The sequence below is a fragment of the Carettochelys insculpta genome, chromosome 28 (genome assembly GCF_033958435.1).
Source record: "Carettochelys insculpta isolate YL-2023 chromosome 28, ASM3395843v1, whole genome shotgun sequence".
Classification (NCBI taxonomy): domain Eukaryota; kingdom Metazoa; phylum Chordata; order Testudines; family Carettochelyidae; genus Carettochelys; species Carettochelys insculpta.
Window position 1 is genome coordinate 10,691,776 of NC_134164.1, and position 17,870 is coordinate 10,709,645.

Genomic DNA, 17,870 nt, shown 5'->3' on the forward strand with positions numbered 1-17,870 from the left:
CTATGGTTATGGTCTTACTAGAGAGGTTTGCAGCACAGAACAATCTAAACATGGATCAAAGGCATTAACATTTCAAATCCACCACCGAATGCACCATCTTAGATAGTGAGCACAGGCACATTTTCAAAATCTGCTCAATGCCAGGCTAGGGATGTTGTGTAAACAAGTAACCACCGAAAGCAGCTCCCCTCCCTGCCAACCCGTTGGAGCCAGGGTGAGGCATTTAAACCATGTCCCAGCTCCAACAGGCTCCTGCCCTCCCTCCCTCCCCTTTGCCACAGTAGGCACACTGCCAACTCGTTTGGGCTGGGAAGCAGCATTTCAGCTGCCTCCCAGTGTGAGTGGGATCTTGCAGGGTCAGCATTTCCCCTCACAATGGCTATACAAAGAGTTATCCCTGGAGTGTGTCTATGTGTGTATGTGTGTGGGGGAAACTGGTGAACCCTGCACCAACTGGGACTCAGGCAGCCTTGCTGCTTGAGCCTCAGCTAGTGTGGAATCATCAGTTCCCACCCCATCCCACCACCTACAGCCCCAGCCCCTTCCTCTCCTGTGGCAGCTCTGCAAAGAGACACAGCAAGTTGGAAATTGACAAAACTTCACAGCACACTTGGAGAGTTCTCACGCTACACCAGTATGCCAGGGCACACTGGTTGAAAACCACTGCTCTAGTGAGATTGCAGTCAGTGAAGGGAGGCATCCTGTGGCCTGAAAGATTCCAGTTGTACAGAGCAAAAGCAATCGGGTTCTCACTCCACCTTTCACAGAGTGGCTGCTCTGAGGGGAACTACAGGGGAAATGAAGCAAGAGCACGTGCAATATTCCAGATCCAGCCAGGCAGAATGCCCCTACTGTGGTTCTGAACATAGCAGGCAGGCCACAGTGCTGAATGCAGCAGATATATAAAGACAGAATAAGGCCCTGGCTGATGTGCTGAATGGATCAACTTCTCTTATGCTCTCAAATTCCATTTCACTGGGTAAACTCTGGCTACGTCTACACGTGCAGCTAACATCGAAATAGCTTATTTCGATGTTGCGACATCGAAATAGTCTATTTCGATGAATAACGTCTACACGTCCTCCAGGGCCGGCAACGTCGATGTTCAACTTCGACGTTGCTCAGCCCAACATCGAAATAGGCGCAGCGAGGGAACGTCTACACGTCAAAGTAGCACACATCGAAATAGGGATGCCAGGCACAGCTGCAGACAGGGTCACAGGGCGGACTCAACAGCAAGCCGCTCCCTTAAAGGGCCCCTCCCAGACACAGTTGCACTAAACAACACAAGATACACAGAGCTGACAACTGGTTGCAGACCTTGTGCCTGCAGCATAGATCCCCAGCTGCCGCAGAAGCAGCCAGAAGCCCTGGGCTAAGGGCTGCTGCCCACGGTGACCATAGAGCCCCGCAGGGGCTGGAGAGAGAGCATCTCTCAAGCCCCCAGCTGATGGCCGCCATGGAGGACCCGGCAATTTCGACGTTGTGGGACGCGGATCGTCTACACGGTCCCTACTTCGACGTTGAACGTCGAAGTAGGGCGCTATTCCTATCTCCTCATGAGGTTAGCAACTTCGACGTCTCGCCGCCTAACGTCGAAGTTAACTTCGAAATAGCGCCCGACGCGTGTAGCCGCGACAGGCGCTATTTCGAAGTTGGTGCCGCTACTTCGAAGTAGCGTGCACGTGTAGACGCAGCTTCTCAGTGGTATATGGCACTGAAAGGGTTACTGGAGTATTTTTCCCAGTCTGTGTGACAGCTAGTTATCCTTTGTCTGTGCCTCTCTGCATCTGTCACTCTATCCATCTGTCTGTTTTTGCACGCATCTATCAATTTAGGCAGCTATGGAACAGAAGGCAGACAAATAGTCACTTATCGGGAGACTATTGGGAATGAAATAGACCAAGAACCCACAAAGCCAGGCACACTGTGGATTGGGGAAGACGAATAAAGGGAAAATGCCATTTATCACCACCTAACACTCCCAAGGACAAATGACACTTGCACTAGCAAGGTAATAAAACCCTTCAGGGAGGAAAACAAATGAATTATGACCATGACTCCTTCCTGTTTTGCATCCCAGCCAAGGCAGTGGTGGCATTTCCATTATACTTCTTGTTTACATGCTGGACTTCATAACTCCATCACATTGCTTTGCTGGAGGGTGTTTGTGAGTGTGTATGTCTATGTGTGCAAAACCTAGTTCACAAGGAGTCTCCATCACAGAAGTTATGGACAGGTCTACACTATAGAATTACTTCAGTAGCACTACACCACTCAAGGGTGTGAAAAACATAGTTGAACCACATAGTGCTGGTGTGGACAGCACTATGCAGGTAGGAGAGCTGCTGACATAGTTACCACAGAGGTAGGTTGACTATACTGACAGGAGAGTTCTTTCTTGTCTTCACTAAAGTACTATAATGCACCAATGCAGCATTTTAAGTGTAGATGTACCCTTTGATTGGAAGCTTTCTGGGGCAGGGCCAGTCTTTTATTCTGGGATTGTAAAATGCCTTGCATCATAGAATCATTGTCCATGACTGAGGGTGTTAGGCACTACTATGGTACAAATAGTAATAATAATAATAATAATAATAATGGATAACTGTCCATGGTGATATCAACAACTGACCACTGTCTGCCTACAGCAAGGGTGGCTGCCCCCTATGACTGAAGCTGATGAAATACAACTTTTTTGAGTGCATTACAGTTTCAAGAATTTTGAGAAAAAATCATTGTGTGTTGGACTGAAAAAAACTCTTTGAAATTTTCAGCCAACTGAAAATTTGAGAAAAAAATTCAGGTCGGTTACTTTGTTTGTTTACTTTTTGAGCAGTTTTAAACATTTTGGAGTATGCTTACAGATAACATTAAAGGAACATGGTTTCAAACAGAAAAATAAACATGTTGGCTGTGTCTAGACTAGCCCCGAACTTGGAAGGGGGCATGGTAATTAGGGTGTCGGGAGATTACGAATGAAGTGCTGTGGTGCATATGCAGCACTTCATTAGGCAAAATCTCCCCTGCGGCAACTTCAAAGTGTCAAACTTCAAAGTGCTGGCATACATGTCGCTGCGGGTACTTGGAAGTGCCCATGCTCCTTCAAAGTCCCTTTACACCTCCAAATGTTGAGGCGTAAAAGGACTTCGGAGTAGTGCGGGCACTTCCAAGTACCCAGGCCTACACACAAGCTGGTACTTCGAAGTTGCTGCAGGGGAGATTTTGCCCAATGAAGTGCTCCATATGCACCACAGCACTTCATTAGTAATCTCCCGACACCCTAATTACCATGCCCCCTTCCAAGTTCGCGGCTAGTCTAGACACAGCCGTTTTGTTCTGAAAACATCAAGAATAGATGTTTTTAAATTTTTTTTCTTAAATGAAAAATTTAGTGACATCAACATGTCTTTGCGAAATGTTTTGATGGCACCAAAACTACAGTATTTTTGCTGAAAAAGGTTATGTGTGAAAAAGTTTGCCCCACTCTATACAGCCATGTCTATACTAGCAAGTTCTTTTGGAAAATCAGGCCCTTTTTCAAGAGAACACAAGAAGCATCTAAATACAAAATGTGCTCCTTCGATTTGAAATGGAAAGAATGAGGCTCTCCCTCTGGAAGCTGTCTTCCCCTTCCGGATCAGGAAGAGGGCCTCCTTTCAAAAGTGTCTTTAGGAAAAAAAAGCATGTGTAGGTGCTCCCCAGGCCCTTTTTTCTAAAGAGCAGTCCTCTTGGTGATGGATTTTTCAATTCCTGGCCCATTCTTTCGAAAGAGGGGGTGTTGCGTGGATGCTCTCTATCAAAAGAGCAAATCGATCTTTCAACCTGCTTTTTTGTGTGTGGATGCGCCCTTTCAAAACAAGTTTTTTCAGAATATCTCATCCAGAAGAACTTATTTTGAAAGATCGCTGTAGTGTAGATGCGGCCTGTAACTATCAGGAGTCCTCATTACACTTCACTGGCCTTAAACCGTATTCTCATTCTCCATCCTCTTTTGGCTGTTTCACCACCTCATAATCCTGAGCTCTGAGGTAGGGGCTGTCTCTGATTTCATTAGGCACATAGGACTTATCAGACTGGGTCAGAATGCTGCACCTTCTAATTAGCATGCTATCTCTGACTAAAATGCTGTTAGATCTTGTTCTTCCCAAGGCTGTAGCTTTTAGGTGAGCATTGACAAAGTCAAATCTGGAAAGCAGATCAGTTCTCCCATATGTTAATATTGTTCAAGACAGGTGGAAGACTTGTGTTTCATGTTTAAACACTGTACAATGCTTGTAAGTTGCTGCATGCATTATTCTTGAATGCAATGTTTGCACCCCATGCTCAAAGGCAATGGTTTCCGTGGAGTCCATGGATGAGGGTATTGCAGGGGGTCCATGAAAAAACAAAAGATAAATAAAAATGATCATAGAAAATAGAATTGGTTTTGATGAGGCTCTGCAAAGGGTTTGGGGAGTAAGTGGGGGTTCATGAACTGTTGGGAGATTATTGGGAGTCTGCATTAGTGAAATGTTGGGAGAGATGTAGGTTGGATATTAGGAAAAACTAGTTCTCTAGAGGGTGGTGAAGCACTGGAATGTGTTACCAAGACAGGTGGTGGAATCTCCATTCCTAGAGGTTTTTAAATCCCGGCTTGACAAAATCCTGGCTGGGATGATTTAGTTGGGTTTGACCCTGCTTTGAGCAGCAGACTGGACTCGATGACCTCTGAGGTCCCTTCCAGCCCCTAGGATTCTATGATCTATGAGCCACTGCCCTAAGGTAATATGTAAGTTTTGCCTTATGACTGTACTAATGTACTAATGCTTACTCTGAACTTGTTAATTGAGACAGGAGGAGTGGTTCCCTCACTCACCATGCAGGGCTATCAGGACAAAATGGGCCATTGTGATACATCACAATGGAAAGAATTTGCTAATTGCCCCTACACAGGCTATGTGCAATTGGGATTCTCCCATCACTTTGGCGTCTGGAAGAGTGAAATTGCTTGTTGGAGTTTCACAGTGCTGAGAATAGGAAACAAAAGCAGAGATCCCATTGGTCAGTCTGGGTTAGCCCTAAAAGAGATTCAGTTCTGACAGATTATTGCATCTCTGGCACCTTTTGGAGGCACAGTCAAACTCCTTTGTAAGATGTTACTTGCTTTAACCTGTAAATAACTCACTTATTTCTTTTTCCTAGTTCATTAACCTTTACTTAGTTTAGTACAGGATTGGTTAGTTTGCTGTGAGAGCTAAGGTACAAATTCACCAGGTAAATGACTGGTCTCTTGGGACTGGAAGGGACATATATATATTGTCATATTTGTTATGAACAACCATTTATCACTAAGACCCACTAACCTGGGAGCAAGATAGACCAGACTGCTTGAGGGAACTGTGTGGGACCCCATGGCCGGACTGAAATCCTAGTTAAACCCATAGTTTTTAAGCCTTGGTTTAACAAACTCCTGGCTGGGAGCTCTCTCCCACACCTGGCCCAGTTGCAGGGTTCCCTGCATCCTGCTGTATAAACACGCAGGACCTTTGAGGCATTCAGAGGGGTTGTTCATGCTGTCCTGCAGCCGCCAGCCACAAAGGGAGGGAGTCACCCTAAGCTGGTGCCAACACTTAATTTTAGAAAGCAGTTTGCAAGGTGTGCTAACTGGAATCATGTAGCTGGGATCATCCATCAGCCTGGCTCCCATGAGTCAAATCACAGGCCCTGGTTCTCGTGGGAGACTTTAATCATCCGGACATTTGTTGGGAGACCAATACATCAGCACACAGACAATCCAGGAAGTTTTTGGAGAATGTTGGGGATAACTTCTTGGTACAAGTGCTGAAGGAACCGACCAGGGGTCGTGCACAACTTGACCTGCTGCTCACAAACAGGGAAGAACTACTAGAAGAAATAGAAGTGGGAGGGAACCTGGGATGCAGCGACCATGAGATCAGAGATTTCATGATCCGGACAAAAGGAAGAAAGGTGAGTAGTAACATACTTGATTTCAGAAGAGCAGACTTTGATTCCCTGAGAGAACAGATGAGCAGGATCCCTTGAGAAATGAAGATGAAGGGGAAAAGAGTTGAAGAGAATTGGAAGTATTTTAAAGAAGTCTTACTGAAGGCACAGGAACAAATGGTGCTCCTGCATAGTAAGAAATGCAAACGTGGTAGGCAACCAGCTTGGCTTAACAGGGAAATCCTTAGTCAGTTTAAATTCAAAAAGGATGCATACAAGAAATGGAAACGTGGACAGTTGACTAAGGAGGAGTATAAACATACGGCTCGAGAATGCTGGGCAGTAATCAGGAAAGCGAAAGCACAGTTGGAAGTGCAGCTGGCAAGGGATGTGAAGAATAACAAGAAGGGTTTCTACAGGCATGTGAACAATAAACAGGTTATCAGAGAAGGTGTGGGGCCATTACTGGATGAAGGAGGTAACCTAGTGATAGATGGTGCAGGAAAAGCTGAAGTACTCAATGCTTTTTTTGCCTCAGTCTTCACGGACAAAGTCAACTTCCACATGACGGTCCTTGATGATGCAGTATGGGAAAGTGGAGGGCAGCCATCTGTGGGGAAGGAACAAGTTCTAAGCTATCTAGAAAAACTAGATGTGCACAAGGCCATGAGTCTGGATTTAATGCACCCCAGGGTACTGAGGGAATTGGCAGAGGTCATTGCTGAACCTTTGGCCATTATCCTTGAAGACTCTTGGAGATCAGAGGAGATACTGGATGACTGGAAGAAGGCAAACGTAGTGCCCATCTTTAAAAAAGGAAAGAAGGACAATCCAGGGAACTATAGACCCATCAGCCTTACCTCAATCCCTGGGAAAATAATGGAGGGAATCCTCAAGGAATCTGTTTTGGAGCACTTGGAAGGGGGGAAAGTGATCAAAAGTACCCAACATGGATTCACCAGGGGCAAGTCCTGCCTTACCAATCTGATTAGCTTCTATGATGAGGTAACAAGCTCTGTGGACATGGGGAAGTCAGTGGATGTGATATACCTTGACTTCAGCAAGGCTTTTGATACGGTCTCCCACAACACTCTTGTCCATAAGTCAAGGAAATATGGAGTCAATCCTTGGACTATAAGATGGCTAGAAGGCTGGCTTGATGGTTGGGCCCAAAGGGTAGTGGTCAATATCTGAATGGCGGTCTGTTTCAAGCGGAGTGCCACAAGGCTCGGTTCTGGGGCTGGTGTTATTCAACATCTTTATTAATGACCTGGATGAGGGACTGGATAGCACAGAACTAGGGAGAGAGGTAGATTTGTTAGAGGGTAGAGAGAGAATCCAGAGGGACCTGGATAAATTGGAGGACTGGGCCAAAAGAAATCTGATGCGGTTCAACAAGGAGAAGTGTAGAATCCTGCACCTGGGGCAGAAGAATCCCAAGCATTGGTACAGGCTGGAGACCAACTGGCTCAGCAGCAGTCCAATGGAAAGGGGCCTAGGGTTATGGTGAATGAAAGGCTGGATATGAGTAAACAGTGTACCCTTGTAGCCAAGAAGGCTAACAGCATACTGGGGTACATTAGGAGGAGCATTTCGAGCAGATCTAGGGAAGTAGTTATTCCTCTTTATTTGGCACTGGTGAGGCCACATCTGGAATATTGTGTCCAGTTTTGCCCCCCCCCCCCCCCCGTATAAAAAGGATGTGGATTTGCTGGAGCAGGCTCAGCGAAGGGCAACAAAAATGATTAAGGGTCTGGAGCACAAGACCTATGAGGATAGGCTGAGGGATTTGGGCTTGTTTAGTTTACAGAAGAGAAGACTTTGAGGTGATTTAATAGCAGCCTTCAACTTCCTGAAGGGGAACTCTAAAAAGGAGGGTGAGAAACTGTTCTCATTGGTGTCAGATGGCAGAAAAAGGAGTAATGGTCTGAAGTTGAAGAGGGAGAGGTGTAGGTTAGATATTAGGAAAAACTACTTCACCAGGCTGGTGGTGAAGCATTGGAATGCGTTGCCTAGAGAGGTGGTGGATTCTCCATCCCTTGAGGTTTTTAAGTCCCGGCTGGACAAGGTCCTGGCTGGGATGACTCAGTGGGGGTTGATCCTGCTTGAAGCAGGGGGCTGGACTAGATGACATCCTGAGGTCCCTTCTAGCCCTGTGATTCTGTGATCTGTGATTCTGTGAGTCCATCAGTCTCCCTGACAAGGCCCGGATCCGCAGGGGGCTGGGGCAGGCCAGGCCATTTCTACGAGTCCATGCCAATAGGAAAATTAACCTTTCCAACATCTTGCAAGAGACCAGTGAGGATCCTGCTTCCTTTGCATCCTCCCCCAGCCCCACTGGCTGCATGACTCAGGGATGCTCTTGCTGTCGTGGGCAAAAGTCAGCAACTTTTAATTGCTGGTGGGGGTAAAAGAGAGACTTTGCTTTTGGATGGAATCCTAGTGTGGCATGCAGGGCTGGACTGGCCTGCAGGACACTGAGTAGGCACAGCGCAGAGACACAGTTGCATTCTTAATGGCCTAGTGCACCTCTGTCCTCTCTTTAGATTTCCAACAAGAAAGTCAGTGGTCTGTCTGGTGACGATGGTGGGCCTAGAATGAGACCCACCAGATGCATTTCACTTGGCAATGACTCTCCTGTGCTTGAAGCAGATGCAAACTTGCCTCTTGTACCAAAGGACTGGCTAAAGTTTCCCCCAGTTACTGGAGCAAGCTATGAATTTGTTGCAGCTAACTGATGCAAACAATGCAGGAGATGATTCGACAAAGCCCCTTCCTGGCCTACTCAGAGTATGTAATTAATAGAAATGAATACAAATTATTAAATGCACTACTTGTGAAACAGACATGGGGTCCCTCCTGACCATCACTTCTGTAAGTTTTGTCCTGCAGCTGCGATGCTAATAAACAGACCTTACTCTCCTGGGGGCCGTGATGTAGGTGTGTGTCATCATGATTGTGCATGTGCTTGTGACTGTCATCTATGGGCTGGCAGTAGTGTGATGGTCTTTTTTCCTGTGGTGGTCTACTCGCCTGTGAGACTTATTTGCACCACCAGCATAAACAGTGCTAGGTCAACGGAAGACCCGAACTACGGCCTTTCAGGGAGGTGGGCTGTTGTGAGCCATGAGAGAACCTCACATATCATTGCAGTGAATGTCTACACCAAGGGTCAGCAACCTTTCTGAGGCAGAGTGCAGAAATTCGACCTCTATGTACAGTATGAGTGCCAGTGATACTTTCTAAAGTCACTAACAGTCCTACTTACAACAGCTTCATTAATACACAAATGAAGGTGAAAAGCTCTACCGTGTAGGTGGTGGTTGGTAGCATCAGCTGGTCTTTTGTTAATCCACCAGCTCTGAGCAACTCCGACCTGCATGGGGGAGGAGGAGTTGGGCTGAGCTTCCGCCTCACATGCCAAAGAAAATCGGCTTGCTTGCCGCTCTTGGCACCTGTGCTGGGAGATTGCTGACTCCTGGCCTACACGGATGGGACAGAGTGGTGCAACTGTTGCATTTTAAGAGTCAAGACATATTAAATGGTTTCTATCTAGAGGCTTTTGAATAGAGCACAGCAAATTTCTGCAGCCCAAACACTTTTGCCTCAAAACAATACAGATTTGACTAAACTGAAATTGATTGTTCTGGTCAGAAAACTCTCCCCTGCCAACAAAAGTAGCAAAAGGCAACAGGATTTGTTTCATGTTTTTCCCAAATAAAACATCTGGGATTTCTCCATCTGAAATTACTTTGTTTAGAAATGTCCTTCCACTGTATTTAAAAAACAAAGAGTTTTAATATGGTCAGAATCAAAAAGAAACATTTCATTCCACCTGCTTATGATCCCTTTGATTGGCCAACACATGTGAAATGTTTTATTTTTAGGTCCACCCCCAATAACTGGTGTTTTTAATGGCCAGTAAATTGAAACACTGTGACTCCCACAGCTCTACTTTCAGAACTGATGGCAGGCTACAGAGAAGAGAATTACTTGGCTATACAGCAGGTCCACTTAGCTGGCACTCTACCCTAACCAACGGTTAGCTGGTTCCTTTGGAGGGGATATCTGAGTGACTGGAGAAGGAGAGAGAGACGGAGACCCTCACCTAATGTAAATCATTGACTTCATTCAAGATATGTCAACTTACAGCAGCTGAGGACTGGGCCCAAACTCAGCTTGCACAATGGTATCACAACTTTAATGAAGTCCAGTGGTATATCGTAAAGCCCCAGCTCTTGGAGTCATAGGAATAGGTAAGAATCTCTGTTTTCCTTTTTTCAGACCTGTGTTTTTCCAAACTTAAAACATTTGCATACACTTTTTGGGACTACGTGCTTATTGGCATACTCCCTCTCCCAGTGACATCCCTGTGATTATCTCATGATTTTTAGTAATTTATTGTCTGCCATGTACCCCCTGAAATCCTTTTGCATACCACTGGTGGTACATGTACCACATGGGGAAACACTGTTTTAGATATGCACTAACAACCAGTGATGGGGGAACCCCTGGCTGAGGCACTCCTCACCATTAGATGATGGCACAAGAAGTGTGCCTGCCTCAGTTTCCCCTTTTGTTTGACTAAGAAAGGATCACAATTTCTGCGTCCAACACAAATCCTGCCTCTGGGCATAACTGACTCACCTACATTGCAGTAACTCCCCTGCCCGATCATGTAATAAAAACCATTCTCCAATCCCCACAAAAAAGAAGTATACCCTCTGCTTTTCCTCTCTTCCTCTCCAGGGACATCCCCTACAGTTCATCCACCTGGGGGTCAATAGTGGCACTTTGTTCTCAGTGCTCTAGGGCCCTATTGTCCAGACCTCCATGTCCACATATGATCAGTCGTCCCACAGACCCTCACACAAGCAGCTCCCACTCCTGCAGTGTCCGACTCCTCCAGGCCAGTTCCCCTGTGCACTGGGACCCACCATCTCTCTTGCTTCTGGCCTTGGCTTTTGCTGACCCACTGTATCTTCTCCTGTTCTGGGGGCCACTTCCTGAACCTTCTGCTCCTGAGGGGGCAGCTGTGCTCCATTGTCCCCAACAGCTTTCTGCCCAGCTCCGAGCTCAATGACTGCTCCCATTCCAGACACCGCTCCCTTCCACCTCTCCCGCAGCTCTTCCATGCTGCTTCTGTCTCTCAGACCTCTCTGTCTTTCTGTGGGTACATCTACACCGCACCCAGGCCCACGTCTGTGAGCCTTGGTGTTTCCAAGCCCACTGTTGGAAGTCCATGCTGCATGGTAACTCTGGGTTTACCATGGCAGGATATGGGTCTCATCAGCGTGTGAACATGTCCCAGCTTCACTTCACAAACCTGATTTGGGTATGTGGCTTCACGGGCATCCAGCCTGCAAAATGCCAGTGGGACTTGGGATCTCACCCATGTCCCCCAGCATGGATCTAGGAACCAGGTCCTCAGTGCCTGCTGACCCAGATCAAGGGGACTTCAGCTGAGACCTAATTCACAGCCTGGGTTTAGTGTACAGTATGGACACACCCTGTGTTTCCTGCTCTGTGACAGCTCTCACCTGCAGACCTCTCCTCTTTCTGCTGACAATGAGGCTGATGATCAATATGACAGAAGTGCAAGATTGCCACCCAAAATAGGAGTGACACAGGGTGGCTCTCGCTGGCCAGCAGAGACCTCCCCTTGGTGCAGGAGCTCTCAGCTGGCTCAGAGATGTGCAAGCCCCTAGCACAGGGGACAGGAGGGAGTGAACTGGAACCTGACTACACTCCCTCGGTGCTCAGCTGACATACCTTAGGTTCTAAATAAAAGGACCAGAGCAGCGTAAAGGAACTTGAAAGCCCCCCAGAGCCCTGAGTGCAGCAAGCAGACAGAAAGCTGTGTTCTGAGAAGACCCCCATGGGCCCTGATGGAACTTCAGGGATTCATAGCACTGGCTGAGATACACCCGGGTTGAGGGGGCTCTGGCCCTTAGCCCATCCCAAAGCTGGGCGGGGATAAAGGCTGATTAACATCTGTCAGCTCCCTGTCCCCAGGCTGGGAGTTCTATGCCGTACCACTCAGAGACACAACACACAGCATCTGGCTTGGGGTATCCTTGTAACCATCGGGGTGAGGTCTGAGACATAATGCCCAGCTCAGTTGCAGTACAAGCGATTTCTCCCCAGAGCCTGAGTAGCCCTTACCCCAGTGGCTAATGCCCACTCAGCGGCTCCAGAAAAAAAGCTGGGTGGGCTGGGGAGGTGGGGAGGGGGAACATTCTTACCAGTGGAGTTACTGATTGGTGATAAATTCTCACAGTATTGCTCCTGGAAGGAAGCTGAGATGGGGCTGATCCAGAGGATAAGTACCTGCAACAGAAGAGGAGGAAGCAAACATTGTTAGTGCTGCGGGTGCTACAGGTGGCCGTCACAGTAGGCGAGTGTGCTTTGGTCACATTGTCCCAGCCTCCTGACGGTGCCTCTGGAACCTTCTCTGGTCTCAGCCCTCTTTAACTGAGGACTGTGCACAAAGGTCTCTGATCCCAGCCAGAAGAGCTGGTCAGAACCCGATTCATCCCTGGGAGAAGGCCCCTGAACCAGAGGAATTGCTCCTGGTCCCATACATCCAACTCCTAACTCCCTTCAGCACAGAGCCATTCCCACCTTGACGTGACACTGAGACTTGGGAATTCTGCTTCCTACGAATTCTGCTCTCCTGACCTTGCTGTTGGAGAGGCCTCACTCAGGGAAATCCTGGGCCTGGAGCGCTCCAAGAGTGTTATCCTTATTAATTATTATTATTATTATTATTATTGCATATTATTGCATATTGTTATTATTATTGCATCTGATGAAGCAGATCTTTGCCCACGAAAGCTTATGCTCCAGACTATCCGTTAGTCTATAAGGTGCCACAAGACTTCTTGTTGTTCTCAAAGCTACAGACTAACACGGCTACCTCTCTGATACTGATTAATATTATTGCTATTCTGTGTGTGAATGAGCAATAAATGTCTTTTGCTCATCTAGGGGGCTGATTCTCATCTGCACCAATATTTAATTAATAGTTGACACTTTTGTAGCACTTTTCTTTGGTAGTTCTCGTTCGACAGTTGGGGGAAACTGAGGCACGGAGCAGGGAAACAGCTTTGCCTTCAGTGAACGTACATTACAGCTGCACCCACTTGAAGAGTTCTTTCCACACCCAGAAGTGTGGAAATCTGTCCTAGTGCAAATGAAAATCAGGCCCAAGATATTTTTAATTTATCGTATTTATTCCATCCTTTCCAGTCTTCCAAAAATACTTTGTTCACAGCTTTCCTAGGCACCAGCATGACAAATAAGGTTGTTCAGGTGCATTCGCTGTCAGCGGGGACCCTAAGGTCTGTCCACACCACAGTCAGAGGGGTGACTGCAACACAGATTGCCCTGCCCAAGCTAGCTTTGATTCAGCTCGCTCAGGTGTTAGAGCATTGAAGCCCTGGCATCATGGACTTCAGCTCAAGCTAGCTACCAGAGTCAACTGCCAGGATGCCGGGAGGCTGGCTAGGTCTGTGCTGAGACTCAGGCTGCTGCAGTTTCACTGCTATTGTCATCCAAGATAGTGAGATCCCAGTTAGCAGAGCTATGTCTGCTCTGGAATGCAGTATGGACAGAGACAGAGAAGCAAGGAAACCCTCCATTAAGGGGCCATTCCAACCCAACACAATACCAGTTAGCCCACTGCCATCCTGGCTGCCACTGCAACGCACAATCCCTTCTCCAGTGCAGTCACTCCCTAGTCTCCCCAGTGAAGACACCACAGTTCTGGTAATCACCGAGCAACCAGCTCTGTGCCTCTACGCTACAGGTCGAACCTCTTTAGTGTGGAACACGCTTGTCCGACAACAACTGTAATCCAACGTGATTTTATTTAGCCACACGACCACTTATCATGGGTGGGCCAAGTTTCCCATGGGCCCAATAAAGTTTGTTTACAGCCACCAGCCCTGGCTGTTAGTGCTCTGTGCTGTTATTTAGCTGTAATTTACCCCTAAATATCTTCTAAGAGCTCAGTGAGCAGTGGAGGTGTTGGTAACGTGCTAGACAATATTGACCTCCTGTGGTCCAGCAAGTTCTCTTGTCTGGCACTGGTCAGGTCCAGAGGGTGCCAGATGAGAGAGGCTCAACATGTATTTAGCAATGGAAAAGCAATTATCAGCTCCCTTTTCAGTCTTAGCAGCTCCAGGCACCATAGAGCAGAGGGAGGAAGTGTGAAAGCCTCTTGTCCCCTCCCGGCCCTATTACCTATGACACACAAATAACAAATAATGAAATCTCAGCCTTCTGCTACAACATCATTATTCTTAAAGACATGAAGGGCTGCGATCAAACAGGTCTTTGATCTATGGACAGCACAGAGCTGGTTGAAAGCTGACAGAGATGGAGCACATGCTCTTTTTAGCTTGTTTGATCCAGGAAATTGGCCAGGTTTGCTCCCTGTGTGAACACTCTGTTCTGGAATAAAAGTCACTTTTATTCAAGAATTATTAGTGCACCATAACCAATGAGGAGAAGCTGAGGGATTTGGGCTTGTTTAGTTTGCAGAAGAGAAGAGTAAGAGGTGATTTGATAGCAGCCTTCAACTTCATGAAGAAGGGTTCTAAAGAGGATGGAAAGAAGCCATTCTCAGCGTGAGGGATGGCAGAACAAGAAGCAATGGTCTCAAATTATAGTGGGGGTGGTCCAAGCTGTGTATTAGGAAAAACTATTTCACCAGGAGGGAGGTGAAGCACTGGAATGCGTTACGCAGAGAGGTGGTGGAATCTCCATCCCTAGAGGTTTTTAAGTACCGGCTTGACAAAGTCCTGGCTGGGATGATTTAGTTGGGGTTGGTCCTGCTCTGGGCAGGGGCATGGACTCAATGACCTCCTGAGGTTTCTTGCAGCCCTAGCTGTCTATGATTCTGTGAAAATGGAGTCATCATTCTCGAATAAGCTTTGGCAATGTCTGCACTGCAGGGATTTTCAGAAATAATTTATTTTGATGTTCTAGTGTTGAAATGTTATTTCTGAAAAAAGCATTCACACTGCAAGAGCATTTTAAAATCAAGCGTTCACACTAGAGATCTCAATTTTGAAATAGGAACAATGGTGCGATGCCTCCTTGGAGGCCAATTAAGTTGTAGTTACCTCTGCTGAGTGCACACTGAATTAATTTAGAAATGGAAAGTGGGGGTGAGGGGAGGTTGGGAGAAAGTTGCTCATTTTGGTGGCGTTACTATTTTGAGTTAAATGACCAGAATATCAAGTTTTGCAGTGTGGACATAAGGTTTTTTTCCAAGTAAGAAGAGGTTTTTCCACAAAAAAAAAATACCCAGTGTAGACAAGCCCTGAGAGCATGTAGCACAGCAGGAGTTAAACCCAGGTCTCCTAATGCTCAGGGTAACATCCTCTACTCCCCCACCCAGCCCAGAGCCCTCTGTCCTCCCTCACTCCCCAGGCCTGTGTTAAAGCGAGATGTCAGGCAAGCTGTGTGTTTTGCCTACAGCTGCTGGAGAAAAGAGGCCGCGCCTCTAATTTCTGCCAGTGCCGTGTTACACCCTGATGTCCAGCCATTTGTTACATTGAGATTTTAGTTCCAGCTTTCTGGAGTAAAACCACCTGCCTCCAATGAAAACAAATAATTGGGGTGCTGTTCAGAGAAGACCCAGGCAGCTGATTTTCCAAACTCTCCCTTGCCACCCACTGTAGGACATCCAGCGACATGCTCTGCTAATGGCAACCGAGCACAGGCTCAGTGCTTAGTCCTCTGTCGCCAGCAGAGAGCATGTTTTAAGTCACGTCCTGGTGGGAGCCTGCAGCCCGGGCTGGCCTGGGGTTAAAGTGAGGGTGTGGGAGGGTTAGTGCTTACAGCAGGACTCCTGGGTTCAGTTCTTAGGTCTGGGGTGGGAGAAGGGACTAGTGGTTAAAGAAAGGAACTCCAGTCAGAACTCCTGGGTTCTCTTCTGAGCTTGGGGAGGGGAGATTAGTGGCTAGAGAAGGGACTGGGGACTAGGGTTATGTCTACACTAGGCAAAGTAAGTTGACTGCAGAAATGCAGTTCTAGCTATGGCACTTGGCTTCACTGGCTGTCTTTAGAGAAGAGTTTCTCCCATCAACCTCCTTTACTCCTCACATCTGAAAAGGAGTACGGGGTCGACTGTGACCCCAGAGAGGTCAATTTCACATGTCCCTACCTGAGCGGGTCGATCTTCCAGCATAGCGTAAACATAGCCTTGGATTCCTGGGTTTTGTTCCTCGTACGGTCGTTGATTCACCGCGTGACCTTAGGAATATCACCAAATCTCACTGGTCCAAATTCATCCCAGGTACAGCTGTCTAACAGGACAGAATTTGTCTGTCTGGGTCTCAGTATACCCACCCCTATAAACAAGCCCATCATAATTTTTTCCATCAGAAGGTTGCCAGGAAGGGTAGTTAATTACTGCTTGTAAGGCGCTTTGACAAGATCTAGCCAAATGCTGTGTACGAAAAGTCCTTTTATGCTTGCTTCTTAACCTCAGTTCTGGCTCAGGGCTCTGATACTGCACTGGATGAGGCAATTTGCCACTCCGATTTGTTTCACTCTAAGTTCTCAAGGTCTCTTCAGGATAAAAACTGCTGTGGTCACTGTTGTTGGTTGCTCTGCCAGGCCATGAATAGGAAAGGCTTTTGTACAATCCTGATGCTCTGACGGACTCTCCTTTCCATCACGTTGGTCCTGGATAAGCCTGGCATCACTCCCAGCCAAGAGAATGCAGAAGCTGATCCAGGACTCAATTAATAAAGAATTCCAGGAGGGTAATGCAATTAATGCAAATCAGCACCAGGTTATGGAAAATAGATCTGCTCAAAGTAACTTGATAACTTTTTTGATGAGGTTACAAGTTTGATTGATAGAGATAAGTGTTGGCATCATATACTTAGACTTTTGTAAGTTGTTTGGCTTAGTATCAGTCAATTAAAAAACTAGAACAATATAAAATTATTATGTTCAATGGATTAAAAACTGGCTGATAGGACTTAAAATGTAACCATCAATGGAGAATCATCATCAAGTGGGTCTGCTAAACACAGATCCATTCCTGGCCCTGGGTTATTGAAAATTGTTATCAGGGACTTGGACAATATAATAAAATCACCCCAGATAAAATTTGCAGATGACACAAAAATTGTGGGAGGGTAAATAGTGAGGAGACAGGACACAGAGTCAGAGGGGCCTGAATTGCTTTGTAAACTGGGGGCAAATGAACAAACACATGTAGCTAAAAACAAAGAATGTAGGCCATGCTTTCAAGCCTGGGAAGAATTCATGCCGAGGGTTTCTGGTGGAAAGCAGCCAGACATGAGCTCCCTGTGTGACTCTGCAGCCAGAAGAGCTAATGTGATCCCAGGATGCATGAACAGGGCCATTTTGTATACATGGCCCTGGTGTGATGAATGCTGGAATCCTGGGTCCAAATCAGGTGTTCACAATTTGCGAGGATACTGGCAAATTGGAGCGGGGTCCGAGAACTGGAAACCAAGCTTTGTAGTGATGGACTCATAGAACTCAATTAACCAAGAGAAGGCTGAGGGCAGGGTGACCAGAATCACCAGTAACTTTGGGCAGTTACAGACTGGAAGTTAGGAGCAGAGGGTCAGAATGGAGTTCGCTCTGCAGCCCTTCTCACAGCTAGAAGCCAGGAGGGCCCAGCTCTCTTTTTCCCTGGCTGCAGCTTAGATGTTCCTTCTGGAACGCCTGCTTCCTGCCCGATGGGTGCTTGGGCTATCACTGCACAGCCTCTGGCATGAGAGGGGGGAATTCTATCAGGCTGCTGGGAAAAGCATTATGCCTGGGATGGTCCTGAGGCCTGAGAATGAAGAACACTCCAGCCATCTCTTTGTCTGCAGGCCAGCTGGGGAGGGTGGATTAACAGGCATTTCTCTACACTGGGCTCTGAA